The sequence below is a fragment of the Silene latifolia genome, chromosome 11 (genome assembly GCF_048544455.1).
Source record: "Silene latifolia isolate original U9 population chromosome 11, ASM4854445v1, whole genome shotgun sequence".
NCBI lineage: Eukaryota > Viridiplantae > Streptophyta > Magnoliopsida > Caryophyllales > Caryophyllaceae > Silene > Silene latifolia.
The window spans coordinates 23,839,786-23,854,685 of NC_133536.1; positions in this window are offsets into that span (position 1 = coordinate 23,839,786).

Here is a 14,900-nt window from a genome sequence, read left to right on the forward strand (position 1 = left end):
TCGATCATAGTAAGAGTCTTAAGGATGATATCATTCATTTTGTTGGAGTTTGGAGTTTGTTTTGAAAGATTAAGTAGGGTTAATTTATTTGGAGTTTGTTTTAGCAGTTAGGGTTTGGAGATGTATATAGTGAGATAATAGAATGTTAGTTGAGATAATGCATGTATTTATACTAAGCAATGTGTGGTTTGAGTTGTTTTTTAATTAATATATATGTTAGGAAGTTGTGCCATAATCATCATCATATCTCTCAATGCTGCTTCAAATATTATTACTAACCCTTCTCATTCCATATTGTCCGTTCATATGCACAGTAGTGATGGCAGTAATAATGCATGCATCAGAATTATAACGGGCCGTAATTATGCATGCATCTATTAATATTTCATTTTATTTTTATTTTTTAAGAACAAACAACAACGGTTATTTATTAAAAAACCGTTGTCTTTAGTTATAACAACGGTTTTGTATATTACAACCGTTGTTATAACTTTCCCTCCAAAATTGAGTCACACTTTCCACAACGGGTTTTTATACTTAAAACCGTTGTTAATAGTTTTAACAACGGGTTCCTTAAGAAAGCCAACCGTTTTTAAAACCTTTTACAACGGACGCTTTAACAACGTCCGCTTTTTTATATAACAACGGTTTTTAACCGTTGTTATAACCTGTATCTGTAGTAGTGCGGGTTCCACGGAGGGCGAACTATGGTGTGAAGCCACTCCCGCAAGTGACTCCACCACAATCAACACAACACCACAGCATCACAACTGTCACAACACCACAACTGTCACAACATAACCACATCACCACCGTCACCACAACACATACTCCGATGATCAGCAGATAACAATAGTTACAACACAAACACAATCTTAAATCAATTAACAGTAACTGAGTAGGGAAACTCTACCTTTTCGCAATCCGCTTACGCTGCAATCAACCATACAAATGCATAACAAATACCACATCGTCACCTACAACAACAATTACATAATTCCAATCACTAACTGCAAAACCCCATTTCCCCCAATTCATGATTAAAGGCAAACCCTAGAATTAATCATCAACAAACATGGGAATAAAGACTTACCGACGAAAGGATGAAGGATTGAATGCGATTGCTAAGATTGTCCATACATACACAGAGGAGAAATTGGGAGTGATTAGAGCGTCGTAGGTTTGATTAGGTTTGTAAATGGTGTTTTAGAAACTGATTATCGAATTATATAATCTCTAATTACTCCCGAATCAAACCGCTGAAATATTACTCGCCAGACTGGATACTCGGTCGAGTATAGAGTATACTCGGCCGAGTATCCTCTACTCGGTCGAGTATTCATCATACTCGGCCGGGTGTTTCTCGGCAGTAGCCAAACAGACTCCACGACACACACTACTCGATCGAGTAGGCCATACTCAGTCGAGTACCAGCCTATAAAATCCGTAGTATTACAATTATAACTAAAAAAAATCATGAAAAAACATTTTAAAAATAGTACGGAAAATGAACTTTTAATAATTCAACCAACCATCTCTTCTAAGTATTTGCGCTATAATGCGAATGAAACTAGTTTATAAAAAAAGTAGTTTTGAACAATTTACTATGTACTCTTCAAGTTATGAGAAGTTGGGAAAAGATGGGCCTTTGATGTTTCGTAATAGGGAAATGAGTGTGTTGCTCACGTAATATACACCCTTTGTTCCAATCTTTGGGACATTTAGAGAAGGCAATGAGTCGTGCTTTGACGGCTCGGGTTCCGGTGTTCCAATCTTTGGGACATTTAGAGAAGGCAATGAGTCGTGCTTTGACGGCTCGGGTTCCGGTCCACCGTACCTAGCCATAATTTTGGCCCGTTCAAGGCATAGTCAATTGCTTTCGGGCTGCACCGTGCCGGCCCGCTTCCCCGGGGAGGGGGTCCACCCCTTAGGTCGAGCAAAGTCGTGCCGCCCAACGTGCTTGAATTATTTCTAATGGTTTTTTAATTATTTACCCCTAAAACCGACCCGACAAAATATAACTCTAATTGAACCGAAAAGACTTGAATTGACTATTTCTCTATTATTCATTGACCCGAAAATGACCAGACCCGAAACAACCCGACCCGCTTGATCCGAAACAGACCCGACAACAAACCCGAAGCAGACCCAAAACCCGAAAAGACCCGGCCCGGCCCGAATTCAACGAGAGACCCGAATTGACCCGACCCGAACCCGACCCGTTGACCCGTTTTTCCTGGTCTACTCAAGACTACCAATAATCTACCCTAGTCTTTACAAAGTCTTAAGTTGAGTCTTAGAAATCCAAGACTCAATTTAAGACTTTGGGTGAGTCTTGACCCCACTTTAAAGAAAAATTATCCAATGGGTGAACAACATGTGTCCTTTCTTTTTGTTAAAAAAATAAAGTGGAGTGAAAAAGTAGAGTCTGAGGTGAGTGCGACGGATAATGTATAAAGTCTGAGGTAAGTCTGGATGAGTCTGAACAATAAAGAAATAATAAAAGTTAGTGGAAAGCTGATGTGACAGAGTCTAAGACTTGAGAGAGTCTGACTGATAATCTCACCCTAAAATTCCTATCTTTCAAAAATTGTTTCCAAAAGTTGTTTTTTTTTCCCCAAACAATACTACCGGCCTTATGTGGAATCTTAGGCCTAACATTCAAGTCCACTTTATTTTGTTAAGTCAACTAATTCTAGACCGCAATTCTTCTATAGGATCATCTTATAACATAGGATTAACCTAATAAAAGAAAAGCTTAAGCAAAAACATTGAGAGATTAAGTTTTTGATTTTATTTTGATAACTTTATACTTTATAATGAAAACTAACCTATTTAAATATGTAAGTTATTAATTTAAAATATTAAATTATTAAAATAAAAATATTATTTCATATTATTTCATAGTCTTTTTCGGGTTTCTGACTTGGAAAGTGAAACACAATTGTTTGATTTTTGGGCCTAACTTGGACTTATGACCATTACTGTTGGGTTCTAAAACGTAAACTATGTTGTCCGGGAGCACTAATATGGCATATGGGCTGGCATCGGCTAAATATCATGGAACACTTGCAAGCCTACTAATTTTATCCCACTATACGCAAGAGGCCAAGAGGACCCGTTAGGATTAGGGCAGTTAATGATCTGAGCCTGCTCATTGAGCCTTTGAAATCGGCTCGGTCATAGCTTGATCCGTGCTCCATCAAACTGAGCTCTTGTCTAAATACGAGTCGAGCCCCAGATTAGCAAGGCTCGGCTCGAAAGCCTGATTAAGCTCGTTTATAATTTTTCCTGTAGAATTTTTATAATGTAATTTTTTTAATAAGTTATACGCTATTTAGTCATTTATAAGTATATTATAATATTATTTGTTTTTTTAAAATATTTATATTTAGTAGATTCAAAAGACGAGAAAGTGAAAATAATATAATGACAAAATGAGCTCGAGCTTTTTCCGAGCCAGCTCGAGCTCGAGCTTCAATTTTTTAAGCTCGCCGTGCTTTGAGCTGAACCTTAGCTTCGAGCTAAAAAATTCAAGCCAAGCCCGATCACACTCATGATCGACTCATATATAGGGATGTCAGCGGGGCGAGTACAAGTGGGTACCGCCCCGCATCCGCCCCAGTTGGGGCGGGGATGGGTAGAGCTTTGGAAGGTGGTGGGACCGGTACGAAAATTATACCCGCCATGGGTCATGGGGCGGGGATGAATTTCCCATCTTACCCACCTAATACCCGCCTACCCGCCAATCATTAAAAAAATTAGTAGTATTATGATAATTTTATAAATCTTATTTAGTTATAGTTAAGATATAATGATAATAATACCTATTTTATAAAGTTTTTTACTAATTTATTTGGTGAAAAATTAAAATTATAATGCTGAATTCAAAAAAAAAAAAAAGAAAATTAATAGTGATTAAACCAACTTTTATGAAAAAATTTATCGAATAAAATTATGGTGTAGCGGGTTAATAAGTAGGCGGGGTGGGTACGGTTTTATATTTTTACCCGTTGGGGCGGGGATGGTTTTGGAAATTTGTACCCGGGTGGTGGGGCGGGGATGGGTACGAGTTTTTCTTGGTGGGTACGGGTACGGGGAAGCCTATATCCACCACCGCCCCGCCCCAATGACATCCCTACTCATATACAGCCCTCGATAGTACATACACACCTCATAATCGACGTACTCGTGTCGGACGCGCGACAAAACATGTCTGATACCTATAAAGTCGTGTCTAACTTTCTTCTTTTATTTTGGCACGTGTCCGACAAGCGACCATGGTATTTGGACACATTTTGGACACACTTTCAGACGGAATTAAGTTGAATTTAAGGTGGATGGATGTAGGTTATTTTATGGTGAAATATGGGGGGAAACAAGTTAAATTGGAGGTAAATGATGTTCTTTAACGAATAATGCAATCTGAAAGAGATTGATTATAAGGTGGGTTTTGGTTTTGGAAATGAGAACTAGTTCTGTAACCCGTGAATTCACGGGTCTGTTTAAATTTGCACTAAAACTTTGTAGGCATAGTCTCTCACTAAGTTATTGAGAGACCACTTTTGTCATATCCATTTATGTAAGTGAGAGTATTAAAATGTGAAAATAACTCATAATACTGAGTAGTTTTTACTTTTCAATATATTGTTCCTGAAATATTAAGTATGTGTTTAGCCTAGATTTTAAGGTGATTTTGGATGAAAATGTACAAGTTAGCCAAACAATTATTTTTCCTAAAGTTGAAAATAGCATCTTAGAAACTCAAAACCCACTATTTTCCCCTTAAAATAGAATTAGCAATTTGGTGTTTTTATTTTTCAAATTTCAATATAATCCTTCGATTTTATTTCTCTTTTAGAGTTTTAACGGAAAAAAATTGAGGCAAAGTAGTTGGGAGGAAAGAGATTTCCTAGAATATAAAAATGGTTAAAATGTTGCATATATTGCAAAATGGGGGAAATTTATACTCATCTTGGTTGTCAAAAAATAAAATAAAAAATACTCATCTTGTAGCTGCAAATGATCAAGGAGCACAATAATATAGCATGAGGTATAATGTTTTAGGAGGTGAAGATAAATACAATGCAAAACAGTTTTGTGAATGACAATATTAAACTAAGATGTATATTTGATAAGAACAATGTTTCGAAAAGAATGGTAATAATAATTCGTTGTTTGGTGGTTAGAGCATGGAGTGTGGAGATGAAGGTAGCATGTTAAGAAGGAAAGGAATTGAATAGTAGTCGCCGTCTCATATAACGACTACCTTGAATTTAATTAAAAAAATGATCGTAACGGAGGGAGTACCTTATCGCATGAACACGAAGGATAATGTATGTTTCAAATTTCAATACTTTGCACAAAATTATTCACATAGTTACTCTAGTAGTTTCTTTAATGGATCCACTTATATCTATTCAACTCATAATATTCAAATGTAAGCAAAACCTTTTAAGAAACCCCAAATTCAACTTCAATTATTTGGAATTGTTTTTAGTCAAACAACCAACTATGTCAGGCTTAGTGCATTATGTTTTTACTACAAAAGAGAAATTTGAAGTAGTAATCAATGTGATTCATTTGCTCCTAACGGATTCCCATGTTTTACCGCTTAATGGTATGCGATTCTTTAAGAGGATGGATTTGTTCAAGGTCGACATTGACAAAAGGTAGTGTGAGGGCTCCTAGACTTTGAGGACTGACAATTTGTAGTGACGGATATGTCTCTGCAATGATCAAAAGGTAAAGTTATTATTAGCTTATAAACAATACATGATACTCCGTGTTTTATTCTTTGTGCATTAGAAAAACGTAATGATACTTGACTCAAGAACATAATACAAATACAAGCAATCACAATAAATATACGATATTTTAGAGCTTATCTAGAATAGAGAAAAACACGGACGGGATACAAATTGACAACTAAAGAATACAAATAGTAAAAAAAATAGGGATTACAAAATACCCTGGAGAGGACAACATAGAAGCAATTCCGAATTGAGGAAGTCATGAGTAATGGCAAGGGTAACGGTGGTGGAGAAACTAAATAGCCTGAAAGCAATATTAAGTATTATGTACTAATAAAGATAAATAATGGCTTGGGTAAATGCAATTGAAGGCCATTAACAAAGAGGATTGGATGGTTATTCCAACGTTTCAAACTAGTCTTGGAACCCGTGCACTGCACGGGTGGTAACAAAAAATATTATTAAAACTTAAACCTTATTTATTTTTGGATTTAGTAAATTATTAAATTTTAAAAAATTAATTTTACTTTGTCTACCCATACACGATAAATTTATGCTTTTTAATTTTATTTGAATTACTTGGATTTTTTTAATCAAATTTTTTCAATTATGAGAGTTGAAGTTCGAAAGGTAGATATTTGTTATAAATTTTATAGCTAATCATCTACATAATATATATTTAACATTGTTGAACGCTATTTATCATATTTTCCATCTTGACTCTTCACCTCTCAATTGTTTACCTTTTCTCCTATCTTCCATCGCCTGGACGTGTGACAACAGTGTTCGCCATGACTGACGGACTATCTCGTGATCCACCAACAGACCCTCCACCGCAGTGGTGAAGTCACCTAATACCTCAGGCCACAACGTCCCTCCAACCTCTATTTCAGAACCCCTCCCCCCCCCCACCGAACAACTAACCACCACCATGCATGCAGTCTATATTATATGTCTCCCAACTACCCTACCCCATACGTCCTTCACCGGACCTCCAACATAACCACCATCCCGGCCCCACCCCCGTGCACGACCTCTAACCCTTCTCGTAACCTTATGCGACTCCCCACCCCATCATTACCCATCCATTGCGACCCCTGTCCTATCACGACCTCCTACCATCGATACCGCCAATTCATTTGCCTTTGTAGTAGCCAAATACTATTTCTTTTTCTTTTCTTTTGTTTATTGAGTCATGTTAACACTTGCCTGTAAATATTGTAATCAGTTTGTATGCAACACAGTTAATTTGTGATAATTTAAAATGGGAGATTGAACAAGAAAATTAAAATGGTTAAATTTTTTTTTTTTTGCTAACACTTTATTTACTCATTACCTTTCAATGTCATCACGATATGCTTTAGTTGTTAGATGATTTTTTAAAGTCACTCCAACTTATATAAATTGAAAATAATACTAACTAATTATTAAACTGATTTTTTTGTTAATTCTATATTATTTATTGCTCAGGATCTAATATACATTATGGAATTACTTGAGAAAATTCAGGTAATTTTTTTTTATTTCTAAAACTCAATAACAGAATAAAGTAAAAGTAAGATTGTTAAAGTAATGAAATATCGCCTTCCGCTTCTTTCGTTAAATGACGCCCTTTAATTTAGAGAAAGAATCAAAATTTATGATTAGTAGCAAACTTACTCATTATAGTAGCTTGTGAGATGCAATTTTGACAATGGCGCCTTGGCTTGCAAGTAAAGATTGGTTGTTTAAAAAAAAGAATCTTAATTTAAAGCATACGTATGATAATATTACAGCTAATAATATGATTATGTTTGGTACTAAATGAAATTTTAAATATGTCAATTTCTCATGCTTATGACATCTGACACTCATATAAACTACGGGTTTCAGCTTTAGTATATAATATATAGTACGATATATGATATGTAGTACCCCGTTTGATTTAAGAAAATATTTACAATTTTATTATTCCACTATCATCTCTTCTATCCCTATTTCATCAATTTATGATGGTCGATTATTTTGACGGCATTGCTTTGCGTAATTAGTTACAAAGTACTCATAGTAGGCATGAGAATAGTTATTTAGTTACTCACCACCCCTAACTCCTTAAGTACTTAAGACAATGTATTATGGTACAACGCATGTGATGAATAGTAATTTTCCAAAATACAAAGGAGCTACAATGTTACAATATTGAAATCAACGGAAAACATACGCCTACCCTTGCATCAAAATTTATCAATCAAGAGAAAATTCTCGACTAAAAAACACTTATCACTATTTGAACATTTTATCCACTTGACCCGAATTAAGACAATTATCAGAAACTAACAAATCACCATGGCCAACATTCAAAGTATATATTTTCCTCTTTATTAACTCATTCAACCGTAAATCTTATCGAAGCAACTACAAACATTATGGAACCATAAGCTCTCTTGTAATACTAATTTAACCATCCTGTATTCATAAACTGTAATCATATAAAAAATGATACATACGACTAAATATTGTGAAGAATCCAATATTATCCCATGTGATTATCCTACATTGGAGAAAGAGAGATTGTACCACTTTATAACGACGAAATACTAATTTCATAGTTGAAAGACTAAAGTTATTTTAATGTGCTAATTTCATAGTTGAAAGGCTAAAGTTATTTTAATTTAAGAGTATTTTCAATTACTCAAACAAATTTAAAACTTAAAACAACTTTCAATCATAAGCATAGTAAAAACTGGATAACATCTTTAATTAAAACAAAAGAAAATTTTAAATCCGTGTAATGGAAAAACTACTATTGTTGAAACATGACATTAGCAGAGGATTCACTTATGTTGTCGGAAACATGTTCTCTAAGAGAATCATTAGTGAGATCATCGATACCTTCAGCCTTCATGTCCTCCAGATTGATGGCAACAACTCGGACATTCGATTTTCGAACCGATTTTATTGATGGCGGAGGCATACTATATGGCTCTTCTTGGCAATATAATTAATTATTCTTCTATGTATTTAAGAGTTAATAAGCCTTGGAGGGTATGAGATTTGGGGAAAATAGGAAAGGAGGAAGTAGAAATGGTAAGATCACGCAGAATTGAACGGTAATGATTTATTATACTGCGTATATGTTTAGAAAACCTACCAAAATCAATCCCTAAAATCATGGGTAAATCATATTCTGTTAGTTTATAATTGTTTCCTCAAATAATCTAAAGATGCTGAGATTACGCAGATTAACAAATCATTATATTATTCGGCTAAGATTACTCAAATTACGCAGATTTGATATAGATTTTCAAAAAGATATTCATCTTATTTTGGAAAATCTTCTAAAAATCTTTCAAATATGGAAATTATGCTGATTATACAAAAATGGAATAATTAATTTGCAAATGACACGTGGCAGAAGCCATCTGCCGATGACACGTGGCAGATGGTTTCTGCTTTAATATAATATATGATGGGGGAAAGAAACGTCTTCTACACCAGATATGGGGAGGGAGCAATAGAGCATCCAAAATGAAGGTGCCACGTAGCATAGTTTGGTGATGCCACTTGTTAATCAAATGCCGCTCATAATGCCTTTTTATGTTATTATATAGATATAGATATAGATAGATATAGATGAGTATAATCAATGTCAAGTTTTACCTTCATTTATTAAGTTTAATATCAAAATGCCTTTTTAAAAATAAAATCGTCCATATATAACTATAAAATATATATTTTATTAAATTTAAATAACATTTCCCGTGGCCTAAATTTCGTGGCATGTCGGTGCTACCTAGCCCGTTAATATCCAAGTATATTTAAATTATTTTATAAAAGTAATTACATTTTTATTCGAGACTAATACCTTACAGTAGGGATGTGAGTGTGTAATCGAGCTGATTTGAGCTCGAGCGAGGGTGGGCTTGGAAATTTTCAAGTTTAAAAAATTAAAACTTGGGAATCAGTTCAGATTAGGCTTGAGTTCGGTTTAATTAATACTCTGTATTTTCTTTACTTTCTTTAATTTTTAAATCAAATTAAAAATAAATATATTTAAAAAAATGCAAATATAAATACTTGCAAAATATAATAAAATTAATCATATATTTTAAAATAACATTTTTTCAAGAATATAAATAATTGTAAAATGCCAGAATAATATTTTTTTAAAAAAAGAGAGCACATATGAGCTTTCAATCTCGAAACCGGCTCAAATTTAGTTCACCTCAGTTTTGGCTGATCAGTCGTATTAGGAGATTGGGCCGATATTAATTGGGCTATGGTTGTGGTTTCGCTGGATATTAGACAGGGACAGTGAAAATCTCGTTAATCCATTCATACACGTCATTAATTAGATGACGAGGCATTTGGCTACCTTAAGAGAGTCATAGATACTCCCACCGTTTACCCGCGATTAAAATTCTTCACTTTGACATTCAAAGCACCGGACATAAATCACATTGCGTTAACATCCGCAAGGGCCATCCAAGTTTTCCAAAATTTTCAACGTATTCATAATCTCCGTGATTTAGGCTCATTATGGCGGCGGATAATTACCATGATTTCAACTAAAAATGTTTCATTGAAGTCACTCGAGCCATGGAGGACTACTCAGATGTAGGCGTCAAGGTAATGGAAAGCAGGATCGATAATGTTATAGATTACTTGATTGAAGCTCGGGATTATTTTGCTGCTGTTCAGGCTGAGAGTTCGAATGAAGGTCATGCCGAAAGGCTTCTTGAGGCTGAAACTGCAGAGGAAGAAACAAGAAATGAATGTATGGAGTTGCTTTAGGATCATGACGACTTACTCGAACGAAAGGCAAAGAGATATGGAAAGGTACTTTAAGGCTCCCTAACTTAGTAAATCTTTAACTCTAGTTTAGCCAACCATAGCCCAATTAATATCAGCCCAATCTTATAATAAGTCGACCTAAAGATAAGATCTTATCTTTATAAATAAAGAAACATTTAAAGCATCCATATTCACCCACGTCATCAAATGCAGTTTTTTTACACAGTAAATGTGGGACCCACAGCAAAGAATCTGGAATTAATTTCTCGAAAACCACCATGTTTTGTACGTAAATGTTTACATTTATATTTTTTATGTAAATATAAATTATTACGGAGTAATAAATAACGCATAATCTCCAATTTATCTTATGATATTAATTTATAGGAATTATACAAAACTATAGATTATACAATCACACACAAACTATGTAAAATCATAGGTAATACAATTACATTTCCTAAAATATTACCAATATCTGAACAAAGTATAAAAACAAAAAACAATTATTATCGAAAATCATTTTATTTTTTGGTTGATAAAATCGGTAAAAAACATAAAAATAAAATAAAATAGCATTCCTTACCAAAAAAGTTCGTAAAAAAAATAATAATTAAGACCACGAATTTAAAAACTGCAGAAAAAACAAAATAAGACCACAAATTTATACCGTCTTTAAATTAAATGATAAATTTGCAAACAATAAATTAAATGGTAGATCTGCAAACTGTTGCAGAAAAAAATAATTATAATGATATTAACATATTAATAATGGATATATATGCAAAAAAAACATTAAATAAAAAGTGAAAAATTATTTAAATTGAAAAAGGTAAAAAAAGACTCATTTTTTGGGGAAAAAAGTCTCAGAAAATACATTTCAAGACGCAAAAAAGGCAAATCATGGATTATACAACCAGTTATATATGTGGATCTTTTACTAAAATGACAATTTTCATTAAAGTATTTACCAAACTAACTATTCTCATATATTAATTCCCATTCTAGCCATTTTTGAAACACTAGAAACATATTAATTGTGATAATGGTTAGTTTGAGAAATAATTTAGGTAAAATTGTCACTTTAGTAAATTATATTTTTAAAATTTTTCATCAAGTATTTTTTCCTGGTAATAAAAGCTACCATAAATGTTAAGAAAAATTGCAATTTTATCAGGGAATAAAAAATCAAATGTCTATTTTATTGAGGGAGTCCGATTTTCAGTTTATTTTAGATTATTATCAATATTTAATTGTTATTTTATCCACATTTTTTTTATAACTTTGCTCATTATAATTTTTTAAAACCAATATTTTTATAATGGAGTTCAGATTCTTTCAAATAAAACTTGTAATGTATAAGTCTAAGTTTAAATAATACATTATAAAGCATTAAAGCTCAAATTCTTTTCTATACAACTGATTGTATAGTCTACTTACTGAAAGATGTTAGGTGTTATAGTTGTTCTCGTTAATTGTAAAGTTTTTATCTCGTAGATTCTCCTGCTTTCAGAAGGCCTTCATTAATTGAGGCACTTATTTTTGTATATATTTTAACGGTTTTTCTAACCTATGCCCACTAGGTATAGGATAAAAAACTCCAAAAGGAAAGAAATAAATGATATTTGTATGGGAAATTGCAATATCAACTACTTTTACTTTGATTTACAAGAAAATACATTTATTACTTTCTATTTTGGGTTTTTATTCTATGTCTAGTGGGCATAGGTTAGAAAAACCCATATTTTAATAATTTTTTTTTCTGTGAATTATCTATGATATCAAAAGTTTAAATCATCAATCATCGTAAATGAGCTATAAAAAACTGCATTAAATGTGACTACAATTACTTAATCTACTATATCGCACAAATTAATTTGTTGAAGTTGATTTGTAACTCATGAACTATGAAATGCCATCTTCTATTTGATGATGGGAAATATTTAATTTTATTAGTATATATTTGATGATGGGAAATAGAGGTGGCAGACGGGTCAACCGGATCAGTTTTGATTCGGGTTCTTTCGGTTAATCTTTTTTATCGATTTCAATTCGGTTCAACTCGGGTTGGATTCAGTTTTCACTTTTAATCGGTTGTAGATATTTCGGGTCGGTTCAAGTTCGAGTCAGGTCAATATCGAAGCAAATGAGGTTCGAGTCGGGTCAATATCGAAGCAGATGAGATTCGAGTCAGGTCATAATTAGATCGGATGTCAAGGGATTTGGGTCTTTATTCAAAACATTCGGTATAATACAAATAATTTTTTTTTGTAGAACTACGATATAATATCAATTTATTGACGTCAAGTGGGTGACACTCATGTACAAAAAGACACTTTAGATGTGACGCCTAGGTACATACAGGTCATTTTGGGTGTCAATGTTGGGTTTCAGTCATCAATGTATGGGTTGAAATCGGTTCAGCTATATATCGGTCCAGATTAATACAATTCAGGTTGAAACAGTTCAGGTTCATTCGATCTTGGGTCCATTTCGGATATTACAAATTCGGTTTGAGTTCGAATCAATTCAGGTTAATTTATGTTTCGGGGTGAAGTCCAGTTATACCTTTTGGATGTACGGTCAGGTGTCGATTCATGTATTTTCGATCGATTTTTCGGGTTCGGTATTTTTTGCCAGGTCTTGAAATACATAATACTCCCTATCTAATTGTTATCATTGGAAATTAAGTTTGACATTATCGAAATCTATTTACCAAATTAGTCATTTTATCCAAATTATTTCCCAAAATAATTATTGTCAAAGTTAATTATGTGGGTCTTTTGCAAAAATAACCATTTTAGTGAAACTAATTACCAAATTAACCATTTTTAAAAATTATTTTCCAATGTAACCATTTTACTATACTTTCCTATTTGACCAAAATCAAAGCTATGAATCACATTTTTTTACCAACTTCATTGTGGCAAAAATCTTCATCTCTCTCTCTTACTTCGTTCCAATTTTCATAAATGTTTGACAACATTGGTTAATAATCAGAGTAATATTTGCCAATGTATCGCATTCGAATTCTCGTCTCCTAGAAAATAACTCGTCTTCTTCTAACTTTCCTTCTATCTCACTTATCGATATTACAATTGTTTGGTTATTTCATTCCTCTATATATCAAGAGGTATTTATACAAGTTCATCCAAAATAAGTTTTACTAAAACGGTCATTTTGGCAAAAGACCCTTATATTGCTAAAACCTTAAGAATGGTTAGATTGGAAACTAAAATTTGAAAATGGTTAATTTGAAAAATAATTTAATTAAAATGGACATTTTGATAAAAGACCTACAATATAAGTGTAAGTGTAATAAGTGTAATGCGAGCTAAAGCACGCCACATAATAATCCTGAAATATAGTCGATTGATTGCATGCAGCATGTTTCATACTTTGATAGTTTGATGTCATGAATTTATGATAAATGAAGGCCATTTATGATCGATCATCAACGTTTAGTCATTCCAATTACAACAAGCACATATCATGCTGATTGCTGGCTACTACTATACATCACGTACACCTCACAAGTCTAACAAAATTGAAATAATTGGACTTAATAATATGTTTACAGTAATCTTATTTTGTCCAAATTGGAATAAATAAACATTTATTTCGAATTTTGGAATAGTTTTCACTTGTTATAGTGTAGTTGAGTAGAATTCAGCATTTTATTTTGAGAAAACGTAACACAATTATTGAAATGAGAAACGGGTACAAGTACTTATGTTAAGAGTAGTACTACGGAGTATAAACGATTATAAATGTTGAATTCGATAAGTCATTAGACTAGTACATACTATGTTTTTTTTGTGTGTGACTGATTAGGCTAGTACATGCAATAAATTTCTTTAACCAAATCCAAAGCACTCAAAATGACAATTCATAGACTATACATCTGAGGTAATACCTCAAAATGATGCTTCTTTTCATTGAATCTAATAGGAGTATGTATTAGTTAAATGTGCTATCCAAAGTCCATAGTTTAAAATTAACATCGAATAAAGTCAAGTTTTTTTTAATGAGTTGTCTCGGATTTAGAGTTGGCCAAAGTAACAGGTCAACCCGGCCCGACCCACAACATGAGCCATTTTTGGCTCTGCTCGCCCCGGCCCGCCCAATACACAAGCCGGGATCGGGTTCCAAAAATCCAGCCCGGCCCGCTAATTTAGGAATTTTATTTTTAAAAAGGCGAGGCCTGCCTTTGACCCGCATTGGGCGTGGCCCCGGTCACACAACCATCTAGCCCGATACAGCCCGCTCGCCCCTCCCATGGGCCGGTTCAGGCCTTGGCCAGGTGAGCCCGACCCGACCCGAGTACAACACTACTCGGATCTAAAAATGGATCAAAACCTACCCCAAATTAAT